The following is an 18,124-nucleotide window of genomic DNA, read 5'->3' on the forward strand; positions in this document are numbered from 1 at the left end:
GGGGAACAATGGCATCCCTAGATTTAGATACAATGCATTTGTTTATAAGCTGGGCGATATAGGAGGACTTTCTTAAAACAATGGACACATGTTGGTCAAAGGTTAGGTCACTATCCATACAAGTTCCCAAATCTTGAACAACTGGGTCAACTCTGAGGGACATATTATCAGTATGGTAGTTCCCTGGGATATAGGTTCACAGGTTTGTTGGTGTTAAGGGCCCTTTTAAGCCTAACCATACATCCCAAATCTCTGACATATTCTGATATCTTTGATAAGTGTAAGCAGGGGCTTGGGAGATTAAACATTTACAAGCAGGGGCCTGGGAGATGAACCATTTACAGGCTGCCTGTGTCCACGAGAGACATACGTGCCAAACCAGTGATGAATTTCCTGTTCCCCATCCAGCTATCCAAGCTACACATGAATTTGGTTAGATGTCTTTCCAAAGAGTACAATAATGCATTTTTTTGGCATTTAGATTCAGTTTAAGATTTTGGCAACAGTTATTTATTTATTTGGGACAAACCTTCCTACAGGATGGCTAAGTCATTTGAGGATTCCATGACTGCTCCTAGCTTGCAGCTATCTGCAGACTTACTCAGCCAGAGACATTTGGTACTAGCTTTTATTTCAGCAAAGTAATTGCCAAACAGGAGCGGTCCCAGCACAGAAACCTGGAGGACACCACTGGTGACTGGTGTTTTTGTGGACGTAACTTCATCTATTTTGATTTCTTACATCCTATCTCTGAGGCAGCTGCCAATCCAGTAGGTGACATAGGGGTTTATTCCTAGTTTATTTGGCTTTTCTAATATGCCTAAGTGGGGAATTGTGTCAAAAGCTTTGGCCAGATTGAGGTATGTAATGTGTACCATTTTGCCCTCATCCATTGCTGCAGTGACCTTTTCAAAAAATCCACCAAGCTGAGTAAGCATGACCTGATCTTGATGAATCCAAACTGAGAAGGGTCCATGGTTTCAAGGTTCACTATGGTGCAACTGACTAGTGCCATGATAATTGTTTCTATGGCTTTGCATATGAGGTTGGTCAGACTTATGGGTCTGTGGAAGGTTCTTCATTATGCATGGGAATGATTGCAGCTGTTCTCCTGTCGCTTGGTAGAAAACCTGTATGGAGGCTGTGACTGAACAGTGTTGTTAGGGGTATGGATAAATCATGCTTCATGCTATTTAAGATGCAGCCAGGCTTATTGATAGGAACCATCGCTGCAGTATTTTTAATATTTCGTAGCACTTTTATGAACTGGACTTGGGTGATAAGCTGGAGGCTAGCTAGCTTCAGGTATAACATGAAGGACAGACAAAGGGAAGAGAGAGGTACAGTCAGAGCGAAATTTATCAGCCAGTAGGTTCTCTATGTCTTCACCCTTAGTGTAGTTAACATTGGTCACAATCAGCTCAGAGTATTTCTGCTTTGTGCTTTTGAGATTAGAAACATAACTAAAAATACTTTGTGACTGTCTTTGGCTTGGGTAGCTATTGTAGCTTCAAACTTGGCTTTGGTGGATTCCTGAGTTGTTGGTTTATTTCATGTACAGGGGCTCTAACAGTCCGGGAATTATTCTTCTTACTTTCATCAAAGGTCTTTTCCTTTTATTACAAAGCTTGTTAATATTATGGTTCCATCATGTGGGTTTGTTTCTGGGGTTTGCTCTGCACTTGTTCCTATGGGGTACAACTGCATCTGTTTACATGCTGGTATAGTGTGGTGATGTATGTTTCCTCATATTCATATGTTCAGAGGTTCATAGGTGTGTACTAGGCTAATGACCCTGGAGCCTTTATAAGCCTAGCCCATAGAAGTGCCCTGGCATTGTGGAGTTGACTATGTTTGGTGGGGATTTGAAGCTTGCCAATATATCACCTCAGAGTAGGTAGTTTGTCTTAAAGAAATTTCTAAAAGTACCTTGTGTGGAAGGGATCTCTGGTTTCAGTTTTTAAGGAGACTGTTTTATGGTCAGACCTAACAAGTGATGAAGATGTGTAAGAGCTGGTGCGAGATGCTCCATATTTAGTCAGGACAAGATCTAAGATGTTATTCCCCCTAGCGGGTACTCTGACTAATTATTCTAGGGCATTTGTATTGACTAAATTCAGGAATCTCTGTGCCTGTGCACTGGTGGTGGTGTAGGTTTCCCAGTCTATAGCTGGATAATTTAGATCACCTAAGAAAATGGTATTTGGTTTAATAATGAGTGATTCTAGTTCCTGTAGACAGGCATTGTGGTTTTCTTGTGTCCAAGAGGGCGTTCTACAGCTAGCTAATTTATGGTACAGGACCGTTCTGATGGTTACTTGGACATAATGAAGCTGTGGTACATCTTGCTGCTTTACCAGCCTTGATGTGAGTCGCTTCTGGATTCAGATTGAGACACCTCCACCTTTTTCCCCCTCCTGCACAGTTGTTGATCTAAACTTGTGGAAGGCATTACAGCCCTGCACTGCTGGAGTGCTCTCTGCTATTTTAAACCATGTCTCAATTACTACACAGATGTCAATATCCTCTAGGGTTATTGGGGCTTGTAGGGATTGGAGTTTCTTGTTTAGGCTCCTAGCATTGATCAGTAACACCTTCACATTTTTCTTTGCTTGTTTCATTATGTTGGTATGTTTATCAGACTGGAATTGCCTAAAATGGCACTATGGTGTGGGTCAATGTCTTTGTCAATAATAATAACCCTAGAAGGAACAGATGTAGGCCATCCCCAGAGAATCAGTGTGGTCTTTTGATCATATCCACCCATGCTGACAAATATTGGACCCTCTTTGAATGACACCAAAAGCTTAGTCAATTATTGAAGTCAATTATTTTTTGCTCCTATTGCAACATCATCCTTAGAGAAGGTCAAATACTGATCAATGCTAGGCTCACACCTGCCTTGCTTACATAGCCTGAGAGCTCCATCATTTCTCTTTTCATATAGACCAGGGAGGTACACCTCAAGTCATTGACACAGGCATTAACTATGACAGACACACACTGGTACTTGTTGTTCAAGGAGATGAGTGCATGCATGCCTTGATGAATCCTGGCACCAGACAAGCAACTAACCATCACTCTTTCCTTGCTCAGCCTGCTGAGGGGCACCTCTGTATGTCTTACAATAGAGTCACCTATAAAAAGAATGTTTGGTTGGGTCAATGCCTGCCTTACAGGCTCAGCATCTGTGACTTTGGGACTGCTTGTGCTACGTGAGCAGGTAGGCTTAACTTTCTGAAGGTGTTATATGGATGTGTTGTGTTTTGGGGGTATTTGAGGTTTAGGCAGGTTAATCTCTAGAACCTCAGTACATAATGGATTATGTGTGCATTGTGGTGTCCTTGGAGAGGTATGATGTGTCCTGGGAGAGCTATGGTGTATGGTGTTCTGTTGACAACTTTGGTGGCTTGAGTTTACAGCGTGTCAGAATTTTGCCTCCAAGGATATTATATATGTACATCTCTTATATACTGTGTTATGCTGTTTGAGTAATAGATGATAGACAGCATGAGACAGTTCTTACACTGTATCAAGATACCCATCTCATTCAGGCTGGCTATAGGAGTTATGGGGAAGTGCTGATCCATGATACAGGTAGGAATGACTCTGGGGGCAAGGGTAACTATAACTGCTTGTAGTTAGGTTTTAAGATAATGTTTGGGTGGACTTACTGCAGAATATTTAAGGTGCAATGCAGAACAACTAGCTTGGGTGCCTTCTTCTGCTACCAGCAAGAACCAGTAGACTAATTATAGTTAAAAAACTCACTAATTTAATACTAAAATTAGTGCGGACCATAGCTCACAACCTCATATTTCTGAAATGAGGAACACTAGGCTTTATAATGTAGAACAAATGGGCAAAATGTGGAACACGTACTAACAGCTTGCCAACAACTTCAACTAGGAAGGACATAGGATTTTTAAAATATGTTGGTTTTACTTATGAAGAAGATCTTTTAATGAATTAATATGATTATTTTCTATTTACCATGGATATGAGTTAAAACATTCCTAACACTGAATGAGAGACATAGCGTTTTGATGCGGAACTTCAAGGAACATGAACTTTTTAAGACCCCAAATGAGGTACATTCTTCATAAAGAGGTACACTTGAGAGGTATGGTACAAGCAGTATCCTTTCACTCAATATTAAGCAATTTTATCAAAAGTCTTTTAGCTTGGTGAGTAGTTTAAGGGGAAAGACTTTGCAAAATGATACCTATGAACTTATTGTCAAAAGCCAATAAATGGGAAGAGGAAGGGATTTATCTTGTCAAATTATCATAAGGGGTGGGTAACAATAGATACACATAACTACAACAGGCTGGGTGGGAAGGAAAGACAATTAGACCATTAGCTCTGAGCTGACTAGCCTGGATTTGCCTTAATGCAAAAGGTTTCTCATCCAGGAAAAAAAAGGTCATTGTTCCCCTGTCCTCATCACTCATTATGGAGTACAATGCCCCTTTTGGTATGTACCTCACAAGACATCTACAACAACTGGAAAGGCCACAGAAATACCTCACAAAGAGGATTACTGGCCTCAGACATATGCCCTATGCAGACCGTCTCAAAAAACTCCAGCTTTACTCCATCGCACATCACCTACTCAGATGCAATCTCTGCCTAACATACAAAGCTATGTCAAACCCAGAGCTGTTGGACATACTCCACTTAAAAAAATCTCAATTCCTCCAAGCTACATGCTCTAGGGACCTAAACCTTGTCACCACAATAAACAGAACATGCTAGAGGGATAGATTCCTGTCACAGAGACTTCCCATACTCTAGAACAAACTACCTATCTATATCAAACAAAGCTCTTCATTAGCACTCTTCAAGAAAAATCTTGATGATTGGATGGGAGATAGGAAATTTATCCCTGGAATAACTTATGTGGCTCTGCTCGACAGGGGCACAGGAAAATAATTTTCTTGGATGGCAAAAGCCAGGGTATCATTCTGTCTAGGCTTACATAGGCCCTAGGGCCAATAGCCTAGTACCTACCTATGAACCTATGACTAGTCCTGAACTAGCCTGACTCAGTACTTAAGAATGAAACAAGGGTTTAATGCCAACAGTTAGACCAGTTAAACAGCAGAATTCAGTGCAAGTATGCACTGGAATTACTAATATAGGCTTAAAGTCCTTTGCAAAAGCAGATACAGACTTAAAATTAATTTAAAATTTGATAAAAAAAAATGAAAACATTTATGTTTCTGTCTCTGTGCAATGGAACTTTTCATTTTATTTGCATGTTTATTTTAATTATTTTATCAATGTATGCATTAATGTATATGCATGTATGCATGCATTTTTGATTATAGGCTCGGACAAGAACCCTTTTCAGTCATGACTTGGTTGCAAAGGCAGCCTTATTACCTAATATTAATCTTTGTGCAGTTTAGATAAACAGTTACAAATATGTATTGAAAATAAAACAGGATATAAAAGCCACAAGTTACAATGGTTAAGAAAAGATCACATGATTCGAAAGGTAAAGTAATGCATGCAAGTTACACTTGTGTAATATTTACTTTTAGAAAAGGAACAGCTGAAACACCCTCAAAGGTTCCAGACCAGGACAATCCAGGGTATGAAGACCCTGTCCTACACAGATTGCCTTCAGGTCCAATCTCCCTACTCAGTCTCCTACAGGTTACTGAGATGCAGTCTATGCCTGGCATATAAGGTGACTTGGGATCCAGCCCTGATGGATCTCTTACATATCTGCAAGACAAAGAACACCAAAAATACTAGTCCAAGGACCTTAACTTTGTCTGCAACATAAACAGAACCTGCTGGAGGGACTGCTGTGTGTCTCAAAGGATCTTCACAATATGGAATAAGCTCCCCATTTACGTGAAGCAGAGTTCATCCCTGACACTGTTCAAAAGAAACCTTGATCATTGGATTGGAAATCACAACTTCAACCCCATCCTGGCCTCCATGTCTCTGAAGGATGGAGGTCAACGTAAGTAAATTAATCCCAAATTAACATACCCCCTCACACACACACACACACACACACACACACACACACACACACACACACACACACACACACACACACGCGCGCGCACACACACACACACACACACACATAACCTTTAGATATATCCTTATTAACTTACCCCAGCATGGAGGCATTCAAGGAACTTAGGGACTAAACTGGGTTGGGTTGCATGGCTAGGGTTGTAAAGACCCCAGTGGTCTTTAAATGTAATAATGTATTTTCCCTGCACCATTAAAAGAAATGTTGATTTGTACACACCTACAATGGTAAGGACAGACTAGACAGAGTACACTTATGAGCTAATGACAAGTCAAACTGCTCTCCTTGTGTAGTAAAATATTATAGTCAGAGGAATGGTAACAGAGCCAACTTTCAGTTGCACCTGTCACTTTGATATAATTAGACTAATAAAGTCAAAAAATGAAATTATATATTTCATACATTTAACTTTAACAGCATAACTGTTAACTACCTATCATAGAGTTGTAACCCTATTACAAAGTCAAAGTTAGGTTTGACTCCCTGTTTTGAGAACTGCCTTAAATAGACTACATACATATTTACACATTTGCAACAGAGATAGGTAGTCCATTTGCAGGAGAACTAATTATATAACAGAAAGTGTAAAATTGATGAAACTGATTAAATTAAAGCAGAGATACTTAGAAGTAGTTGACTTTTAATATATATTTCCCAAAGCCACTCAGCAACATTTTTGTATGCAATACAATCTGATGAACTCTTTTATTAATAATAGTGTATCTTGTTCTGTTTTAACTGTTAGTCATCCTTCAGGTTCTTTAGCAGTATACTTTAGGATTCAGAAAGATACTCACAGAGATGGTAATTAACCTATCAATGTTTTTTGTCGGGTCACAATGTGAGTCAGAGCTGATTATCAATTAACAACATGAAAAACTGGAGCTGAAACTGCAACTAATTACTAATCCTCTTCATGGCCAGAGCATCACCCATTGAGAGGGACAGAAAGACACAGTAATGACCATGTAATTTGATGAGCAAACTTGCCTAACTTAGAGGGTGTATGTTGCGCAGTGTATGCACATACACTAAGAAATGATATATTTGATTCAGTGTATGTATGTGCACTCTGTGCCTGTAGAACCCACACAAGTTACACAGATTAACACTGAAGGGCAGATTCTCACTGGCAAATCAAGGTGGCAGTAAATGTCTCCTTACATGGCACAGACCTCATTGTTTGCCACAATTTTCTACTTCTTAGGCATCAAGTTACATCTCATTCATAGCTAGCATGTTATCTGCCAATAAGCCTTCATCCCAAAAGACAGTCATAAGTGCAATATTCTCCTCTCACTCAACTTCCAGAGCGAGCTGATTGGACTCCTTGCCCCAGGAAAAGTGCATACAGCAATTCCCCTTGTCAAAAAATAGGAGACTTTCCACAGTGTTGTGGTCAATTTAATTAGTATAAACATCTCTCCTCAGGTCTCCATTGACAACAATACACGCTAGTGAGATTTACCTGCTCAGGAAAAGTGAATAAATAAACACACAAATAAATAAATAAACACCTACCTAACTCAGCAATAAGCAGTGGTGTCTCTTTTGGGTAAGTTGGATCCTCTCCATAGTACAGAGCTGGTCTCACTTCTATCTGTGCTTTAGTTTTTTACTAGTTCCATGCACTTCTCCTCTGTTCACTGTTCTAGCCCGTCATTATATTGTCATGCTCTCAGTACCTTACAGTTTATCCATGTAGAGCAACAGATCCAGTCAGAACCTGACTAGAACACATGGATCCTAAATTTGTGTTCATTCCGCTACATGTTTGTAGCAGAAAATGCATACAGAAATGAAAATGTTTTTCAAGGGATAGAACATAATTTCTTTTTTTAAAATGAGTCTTCCATGTTCAGCTGGCTAATATGGAATTTTTACTTCAGACATTTTAAATATGTCATTGTAATAAACAATGTGCAAAGGGCTGCTTACTGAACCCATGAGGAAGTCCTGTATGTTTAAGTTGAGGGGTTAGATCATAAAACTTTATAAACTGGCAAGGTGGCTGAATCATATAAAATTGACTTGACAGAAATAGGGTTAACATTACATTTAATAGCAATATTGCATAGTACACAGTGCTACAGTGAGTTATTTTGTTAGTGATAGCCATGTTCATACCAGGAACTCCAGTGCAATTTAACCCTGAGTGCCCATAATATGCAAAGAAGTGAGTAATGCCTATAATCAGAAAATCAGTTTTGGAAGGAGAGGGAAATACTTGTGTGGGCAGCAGTGGGAGTGGAATGTCAAAAGGAGTAGACTCTGCTAAACAAACTTCAAAGTAGCACAGTACTGCATTTTGTATTAATGATAGCTTAGTGTTAATAGTTATGAGAAGAAGTAGCAGAAAAGATGGCAAGGCATGTGATAATTGGTATGGAAGTTGTGAGTGGATAGATTATTGACAGGCAATGAAACAGTTAAGTGAGAAGGTTAAACATTTAGACTGTGGACTAAACCATGGATGAAAAAGTTTGTCTGTTTGGCTGCACTTGTGAGGTTCTTGAAAGAATATGACAGGTTGTTTGAGTCTAGTGAGGAGAAATGAGTGAAGACAGTGAGGAGCAGGAAACCCTTAGTAGAATTTAACCTGCAAAGATGTAGGGAGTAATAATTTGTGATCTGTTATTGCATAAGCAGTAAAAGAGCAGTAACTTTATTTTTCTTATGAAACCATTTTAGGCAGAGATCTGCAGATGTGTAGTAGAACTCTGAGTGTATTTTTGGGTCTACATTAAATGAACAAATGCTTAAAAGGTCAAATATGGCATTATCGACACCTTTTAAGTGAACATTAATTTACGCAAACATGCACATAGTCGAACACCATGTATTCAAAAAATATTGTTTGGTCAAAACCATTCCCCTAGTACCGTATATCACAGAGCCATACACAAACACAACTTCAATACCTTAATCAAGTGGGGGGCTTTGCCCTCACACCCCCCATTGTGGGGGGGCTGTGCCCTCCACACCTCCCTAACTAAATATACCAACTCTGAGATCGCTCTATGTTGGGGAAAATGGCAGTTCCCAATAACGGCCAACTTGAACAGCACATGTGCATCACAACTTCTGCAGTAACTGGCTGTGTTTTATATAACACTAACAGGTAATAAAGCGCTATGATTTGCACATTTACATCTTTTAAATGTCTAAATTGCAGAACACTTTACAATTTCACTATGTTATTCGTACTTACTGTTTAAAGAACACAGTACTGAAAGAATTATTTATATTTACAAAGCTATCATACAGCTATTCACAGCGTGAATGCCTTGACGTCAGCCAGGAGTTTCCTGAGACTTGGCCAACTATAACTTTTCAAAACTCCTCATTTAGACATTATGAGCTTTTGCTAAACTGAACATTTGCTTAAAAGGTGTTGATAATACCGTATTCGACATTTTAAGCGTTCGTTCATTTAATATAGACCCATATTTTCTAACAGAAATTAATAAAATGCTGACTGCAGATATATTGATTTTCCTTTCTAGGAATTAAAGACTGAAATATTCTGCAACAACTAAATATATTTCACTTGATCATTCTATACCAAAACTGTGTACATATGATCATGCCTAGTAACAAAATACAAATGAAACTATTAACCTTTCAGGGCTATAACAAGTATTCTGGTAAAATATGTATACATGCAAACAATTCAGGAACAAGGTACTGCACTTATGTACCACGTATAAGTGTTCAATAATACATTGTATGAAATTATTTAGGAATAGAATATTGCATCTCTTTCAGTGATTTTAGAACATGCATGGATGTAATGATTTAACATTTTCTTTTAATCATGCAAAACATTTAAACACGTTGTACTCAGGGTAAAGGGTAAACAGCATGTTAATGGCTTGGCTATGGTGCTTTCTACATATCCAGACTATCAGCAGGACATTTTTTAAATGCCTGTTACGGGTCAGAAGCGGCTGAAAGGCATGTAAGCCCTCCCTCAGCACAGATGGATTTACCATTATTGTGCCTTGTAAGCTCAGACTATTTCTCATAAAACAGCAGAGGATGATTTTATGGTACTAGCTAATACTGTTGGAGTGGTCAGTTCTCATACGTCTCATTGGACTCCAAAGCAGCCATGTGGGGACCAGTCATTGATTCTACAATGAAATGCTAGTCATTTATTGCACTCTTGCTTGCTATCAGTAACATGTAAATGGGCAAGCTGTGCACAATAAACCAAATGAATCATGTCAATTCAATGCACTCCTGTGTTCATGTTTAAAACTCTGAGTACTATTCCAAAGAACCTTCCAAATAAAAAGTTGTTTTACATGCTTCCCATGAGACACTGGAGATTAGTTATATGATTTCTTGCTATTTAGGAAGGTAACAAAGGCTGGACAAATTGTAGCAAACTAGTAGCAAAATGTAAGCTGAATGCAAATTTGCAGTGTATAAAAGAGTTCTATGTGCAGGTGTTTGGACAGCTACACATAATTGCAGATTCAACTTTCCCCAGGTGACAATAAAAGGCTGCAACTTTGAAAACAATCAGGACAAAAGGTGACACACATTCATGGATAATACTTTACAGAAATGTAGAATGTTACTGAGTCAGAGACTAAAGTATCAGCATGATTAAGCTTTAATGCACTCATTCACAAAAGATTGCCATTTTCTGCCATTGCTTATTGCACAGCTAAATGATTTAGTTAACATTCTGAGGCTTACTTAAGACCAGTGTTCTTACTTCAGTGTTGCCCTGATTGTTTTCGGTATAATGCCAATATGTATAATATCTTTGTTCACTGTGTAATATCATTGTATTTGTACCGGCATCTTCACCCTTTCTCTGTTTCAGTTTACTTAATTATATCAGTCTGTCTGATTATTATACAAAATAAATCCTTGGATTATACATTATTATTATACTGAGCATTCCAGCTCAGATCAAGGCTGAAAACGGTTCTTGGACAAGCTCACCTACTTGGTTGTCAAACATATAAACAAGCAAAGAAATAAATTAGATCCTTTCAGTCCAACCCTAATTTAAGTTTTCAGACCTTTAAATTAAAAATAAAGAAACCCGACAGCTGGTAGGCACTGGGTGAGCATGGACAAATAGACTCCAGCCCAGATTTTAAATAACTGGTTGCTGGCATCAATACAAAGCAAGCCAAAGCACTATTCATTCAGAGATTAGAAATAGGATAATTTTGTACCTCTCTGAAACCAATGGTAATAATGCATGTACGTTAGGGATGGTTTATTGCCTTGGTGAAAACGCTGAAGCCCATAGCACATAATCTGTTATATGGTTAACTAGTGTATAAGTTTAGTCTCTTTTTTGTTTAGCACAGCACTGACTTTATGACACAGAGAAGAGACCACTCTGTTCATTATCCTTCATTATCAGTGACTTTACATACAAACACTGTAACAGTGATGAATCTATTATTGTATCATTCTTGTACACTTTGAAATGATTCCTTGCTTTAGGCCATTGTTTCAAAGTGTTTAGTGCTGCTACCACAGCTGGTTTTATTTCATAATAATGATGTGCAACAGCTCTGAAGTTGAGCTAAATTACACCAAGACAGACATGACCCACTGCTATTTCACCACTGCACAGGCCTCACTGACATTCAAGATGGACAGCAGTATGGCTTTTATTCATTACAGGCTTGGCATAATGACTGTGGGCTTGTACTTAACCCAAACATGACTAAAGCAGTTACTGGTTATGCCCAGAGCAAACATCTAGGCACTGCCTAGGACAAACACAACTTTGAAGGACATAGCAGAAAGTTAATTGCAGAGGAAAACTGGATTATAGGACTCATTCTGTATGTGAAAAGGATTTTTACTCCCAAATCAAGACTGAAAATTGAACATGTGATGCCTTTTCCCAATTTTCTGTGTAGCTGAATGATAATAATAATAATAATAATAATAATAATAATAATAATAATAATAATAATAATAATAATGAATCTTGTTCAGTATAACAAAGAAAAAAACTTACTACGGTCTATAATAGACAGTGTAGGTTATTACTACCATTGTTTGGTGGTTATTTTACTGTGTAAATTAGTACTCAGACTAATGTTGTAGCGATTACCTTAACATGCAGCTTACTGTAAAAAAAACCCCACTGAGTAATACCTCAGGAGGTAGTCTGACTTTATACATCTAACCAAGAGAGCTCATATTAGTATTAGCAATGTATTTCAAATCAAAGAACTATAGAGCATAGAACAAGCATGGTATTATGTTTTCAAGATTATAGACACAGCTTTGCAAAATCAGAAGCATTGCCATTTCTAGGCACATGCTTTCAGGTCTACTTATGTACCCTTCCCACATACGTTCTTCCTCTTCCTCAACTCCTAAACATCTTCACTCCCTTTCTTGAATTTTTCATCCTCATCTTTTCTTTTACGTTATATCATTTATTTGTTTATTTAATTATTTATATATTCATTCACTTCGTATTTAGTTACGTATAGTGATCCAAAGACCTTTTCCAGCCATGAGGCAATTTATACAACTGAAACTACCTTAGTAACTAATAATTAATGAAAGTAAAAGTAACAATTATTTGCCTAACAAAGAAAGCTTTGAGTAAAATGCAGTAATAATAGAAGTTTTTTTTTCAGTAATGAGCACTGTGACAAAGAAAGGTGAATAAAAGCAAAGGAGCACTAAAAGCTCTTAGCATTATTCTACTAAACATTTGCTAGTGCATTCATGGCTAATCATATCTTGAAAGTTTAATTAGATAAACGGAATCTTACTCTTTTGGAATGCTTGTATACTACAGGCTTGTATTTTGGTATAATTTTGCGGGTTAGAGTTTGAATGAAGAATCATATTATATGTTAAAACAAAATGAAAAAAAAAATCAAGTTTGTATGTAATATTTATTGACTTACTTATGTATTTAGATTTTATTAACTAGCCCTACTGGCTACAGATGATTTAATGAAGGTACCGGAGGAAAAAGCTTTTAAGAGGAAAAACATTAATACCGTAAACATACACATAATGCAGTATTTATAAATTCGTTAGATAAGACAGACCACAGAGTTGCTGGTCCTAGAATGAATTAAAATGAATATTATGCACATGGTTAAAAACAGATGGAGAAAGTTTCCCCTGGTTTAAAGTGACACTTGCAAATGGCTTGTAAGAGATGGTGGAGTGTGATTATTGCCTGGAAATGTCTTATTTCTATTGAGAGGGTATTCCACAGAACAAGAGCAGTTTAGATAATGTCCTTTCCTTTCTAGCTTGTGACAAAAGTTGATCTGCTTAGAGTTAATGAGATTACATTTTAAACTTGTTATATTGTGAGTTGCAGGTTTGTTGCAAATGGAAATTTGATGGATAGCAATATTCTCCAGATGTGTGCCTATGTAAGTAAAGCTAAAGAGTACATAGATCTCTCCGGCAAGGAGAGCCAGGGGATCTTCAGAAGGGTAACATAGTGGCATTCCATTTTGGCATACAGGAGAATAATCTACTGACCCAGTTAAAGGTAACCTGAATGTTGCTTGAGGCACTTAATGTTATTAAAGAAACAGCAAGTTCCATTTCTTTGTGTACTCCTCCTACCTTACACAATTTCTCTGCTTCTCCTCTAAATCTTTGCCTCTCTCTTTAGCTATCTTCCTATCTTATACTGTCTGCATATTACTTCTCTTCTTGCATCTCATACATTCCTCGCTTTGCCACTTTTCTGACTCATCTTCTTTCAAACTATTCCTGTCTCCCCAAAAAAATATAGGGTCCTATTACATGCTTTGTAAAAAAATATACTGTTTTTTATTCATGCTTTGGAAAAAATGTTGTATACTTTGTGATTTTATCTTAGTCCTTTAAAAAAACTGTTTTCTCATGTCTGCAATTGAAATATATGTAACTGTTCTTTGAAACTTTTCTCCTCGGGCCTCCCCTGAAAAAGGGTCTTTACCCAGTCGGACTAACCCGGTTAACAAATGTCTAATAAATAAATAGATTTTAGGTATCACCATGCCCTTGGCTATGATAGCATGCTTTTATGGATGTAGCATGCTGATTTTTTATATTGCAGCTTAAAGTACATGAGGATTTTGTGGAAGAGTACAGGGGGGTGATAACCTTCTTTTTTCTGGAGGCAATACCTTTACTTATGAGATGAGCAGTATAAAATGCCCTTCTTACCACCGTGGAAACATAGTAAACAAAAGTAAAGATGCTATCAACCTGTGTGCCCAGATCTCTTACCACTGAATGCGTGCTTAGGGTATTGCTATGGATGTGGTAGTTAGCAGGAATAGCGCCCTTGTCGAAGTGGATGATAATGCATTTTTTTTGCATTACATTTAAGCCCATGTCTTTGGCACCAGTCATTAGTCTGTGTAAGCCAATCTTGCAGGATGTTGTCATCTTTAGGGGACTCAATGACCACTCCTAGTTTGCAGTCATCAGCAAATTTTGTCAGCTGCAGACCTTTAGCTTTTGCCTGTACTTTGAAGAAGTCGATTCTGAACAGTAGGGGTCCCAGAACCGATCCCTGTGGAACACCACTGGTTACGGGTTGGCTGGAGGAGGTGAAGTCCCTTATTTTGACTGTATGAGTTCTATCAGAGAACCAGTTTGCAATCTACCTGACAATACATGTGTTGATACCCAGCTGGGTGAGTTTATCAATAATGCCTGAGTGGGGGACTGTGTCAAAGGCCTTGGCTAATTCTAGGTAGGCTGTATGCACAGATTTGCCCTTGTCTAGGGCTTTGGTGACTGTCTTGAAGAAATCCACCAAGTTTAACAGGCATGATCTCCACTTGACAAAGACATACTGGGTGGGGTCGAGTGTTTGGTGATTTCCGATATTTTTGTTGATAAGGTGCATGATGATTCACTCCATGGCCTTACAGATAAGGCTGGTTCATAGGTTCATAGGTTCATAGGATGATACTAGGCTATTGGCCTGAAGGCTCTTATAGGCCTACCCAAGAGTTTTGCCCATGTTCCCTCAAAGTCAGCACCTGTTTCCCCTGTCCAGCAGAGACATAGGCAGGATTCCAGGGGTATATTTTTTGTTTCCCATCCAGCCATCCAGGTTCCTCTTAAAGAGGGCTAGAGAGGTACTCTGCTTGACATGGAGAGGAAGTCTATTCCACAGATGGGGGAGTCTTTGGGACACAAATCTATCCTGCCAACAAGTTCTGTTAATGTCACAGACCAGGTTAAGGTCTTGCGTGCAGGTTGCATGAGTGGAGTTTTTCTTATGGATATGCAGCAACTCCATCAAGGCTGGGTCTGAAATGGCCTTGTATGCCAGACACAGGTCAACCCTGCGCAGTCTGTATGAGATGGAGTAGAGGTACAGGGCTTTTATTCTATCTGTATAAGATAGGTGTTTGAGACCCTGGATTTTCCTGTTCAGGAACCTCTGAGGTCTCTCCAACTGCTGCATGTGCTTGGCAAGGTACATGCCAAAGGGGGCATTGTACTCAATAATGGGTCTGATAAGGGAGGAGTACAGGGATGTTATGACCTCCTTGTTCCTGGATGAAATACCCTTATTTATGAGGTGGGCCATGTAGAAAGCCTTCTGTACAACGGAGGCAACGTGGTGGTCAAACGTCAGGTTGCTATCAACCTGGATGCCCAAGTCCCTCATGACTGATTGCATGCTTAGTACATTGTTATTAATGTGATAATTAGTGGTAATGATGTTTTCCCCAAAGGGGATAATGATGCATTTCTTGGCATTCAGTTTGAGGCCATGCTTCTGACACCAGTCATTAGTATGGATAAGGCCCTCTTGGAGGATTTTCACATCACTAGGGGAATTTAAGACAGCACCCAGCTTGCATTCATCTGCAAATTTGGTCAGCCACAGACCACTGGTTTTGGCTTGGACCTCAGAAAAGTATATCCCAAACATTAGCGGTCCCAAGACTGATCCCTGGGGTGCACCACTCATTACGGATCTACTACTAGAGGTAGCTTCCCCTACTTTGACTGAGTGGCTTCTATCAGTGAGCCAGTTAGCTACCCATCTGGTAAAATATGGGTTGATGCCTAGCTGGGAGAGTTTATCTATTATGCCAGAGTGGGGAATAGTGTCAAAAGCTTTGGGTAGGTCAAGATAGGTGGTGTGCACCATCTTCCCCTCATCCATGGCTTTGGCAACTGTTTCAAAGGAGTTGACCAGGTTTAACAGGTATGATCTCCCCTTGACAAAATCAAACTGAGTGGGGTCAAGCATTTGGAGGTTGCCAATGTCGAAAAACAAGTGATCCCAGTGTTCGACAAAAATGAAAACCAACCGCAGAACTGCAAAGACACCAGGAACTCGGACACTATACTGAAAAAAACAGAGAAATTTATTGCACAAACACGGTTTAGCGCTTTCAACAGTATTTCACTATCTTCATCAGAACAACAATTACACATGATTCAAAGCTTATATACATTCTAAAATCCCGCCAAAAACTATTAAATAATTGAATAATTGAATGATAGTTGTAACCATAGTAACTGCCCCTGAATCCTGAACGAAGAATAAGAATTCCTATACAAAATAACATCCAGAATTCATTGAATACCTGAAACTAATGGAACCCTCAAAATGTCACAAACCTGCATAAATATTATACAAAAACTAAAGAAGAATAAAAAATAAAAACTTCATATAAAACTTCCTGAAACAACATAATGCATATGTACTTCAAATACATTATATAAGAATGCTAAAAAGATATACTAAACTAATAACAGTACTATGATAGTACGAATATAAGTGCATACATACAAAACATAGACCTAATAAGAAATAGGAATGCATCTTTGGAATAAACAAACAAATTCTCATAAAAGTTGACCAATAGCCGTATGATTTCACTATAGAGACGTATAAAACTTAATAGACATATTGTCCCAATAGTAAAGCAAAAATTAAGCCTTGACTAAAGGTTTCAGAGGGATCATTTCATTGAGCCCTGGAGGTGTGGCAGCATCCAATCTAATATGCCACCTAATCTCCTTTTGCCCACAACAGCTTTTATGTTCCCACCTCTTGGATTGGGTGAAATCACTTCCAGTATTGCAAATTTAAACATCTTACAATTAGGACTGTTGATAAGATGTCTCGACAAGGCATTGTTGACATCACACTTTCTCATGCAATAAGTGTGATCATAGATCCTATTCTTTAAACAGCGATCAGTTTTCCCGTAAAAACTCATACATGTTTGGCATACCCCAGATAAACTATATGCTTCGTCAAGCAATTGCCACTACTGAACCAAATTTTACTTTTCAAACAATTCTTCAAAACAATACTTGGGGAATCTAATATGTATCTACAGAAATTACACTGCCCACATTTTTTGGTTCCTGTTCTCTGTATCTTCATATTTTGTTGGTATTTAGATTTAATCTCAATAATTCTTTTTATATTGTTACCAGCTTTGTATACAAAGTGTGGTTTATCACTGAGTTTATTTTTTAAAGACTGGTCACTAGTCAAGATGTTCCAATTGGTTGCAATAATATTCTTCACTTGACTTGAATGCTTGCCATATTTGATAATACAAGCTTTTTTGTACTCAATATTGTCACCACCAGAATCAGTGTTGATTAACCTATCATCAACAATCAAATCTTTGACAAAACCCACCCCCAGCAGTGGTTTATATTTACGTCCCCATTCATTGCTAACATACTGGGTTATATCATTCACCATCTTACGGGGATATCCCTTGTCAATAAACAAATGCCCAATGTATTGAAGCTCATGTAACATCACGTCCCTTTCAGTCGTCATCCGGGCTGCTCGAATGCACTGTCCTTTGACAATGCCCCTTTTGGTGCTGTAAGTGTGTGCACTGGAATAGTGCAAATAACTATTACTAAATGTATCCTTCCTGTAAATACATGATTGAAATTGTTCATCCTTGGTATAGATGAAAACATCCAGATAGCTGATACCCTTGAATTCAAATTGGTGAGTGAATCTAAGATAGTCGGTGGTGCTGTTAATAAAATGCATAAATTCCAACAGCACGTCTACATCACCTTCCCACAGAA

This window comes from Protopterus annectens, chromosome 6.part1 (assembly GCF_019279795.1).
Source record: "Protopterus annectens isolate FY-2018-M chromosome 6.part1, PAN1.0, whole genome shotgun sequence".
Classification (NCBI taxonomy): Eukaryota; Metazoa; Chordata; order Ceratodontiformes; family Protopteridae; genus Protopterus; species Protopterus annectens.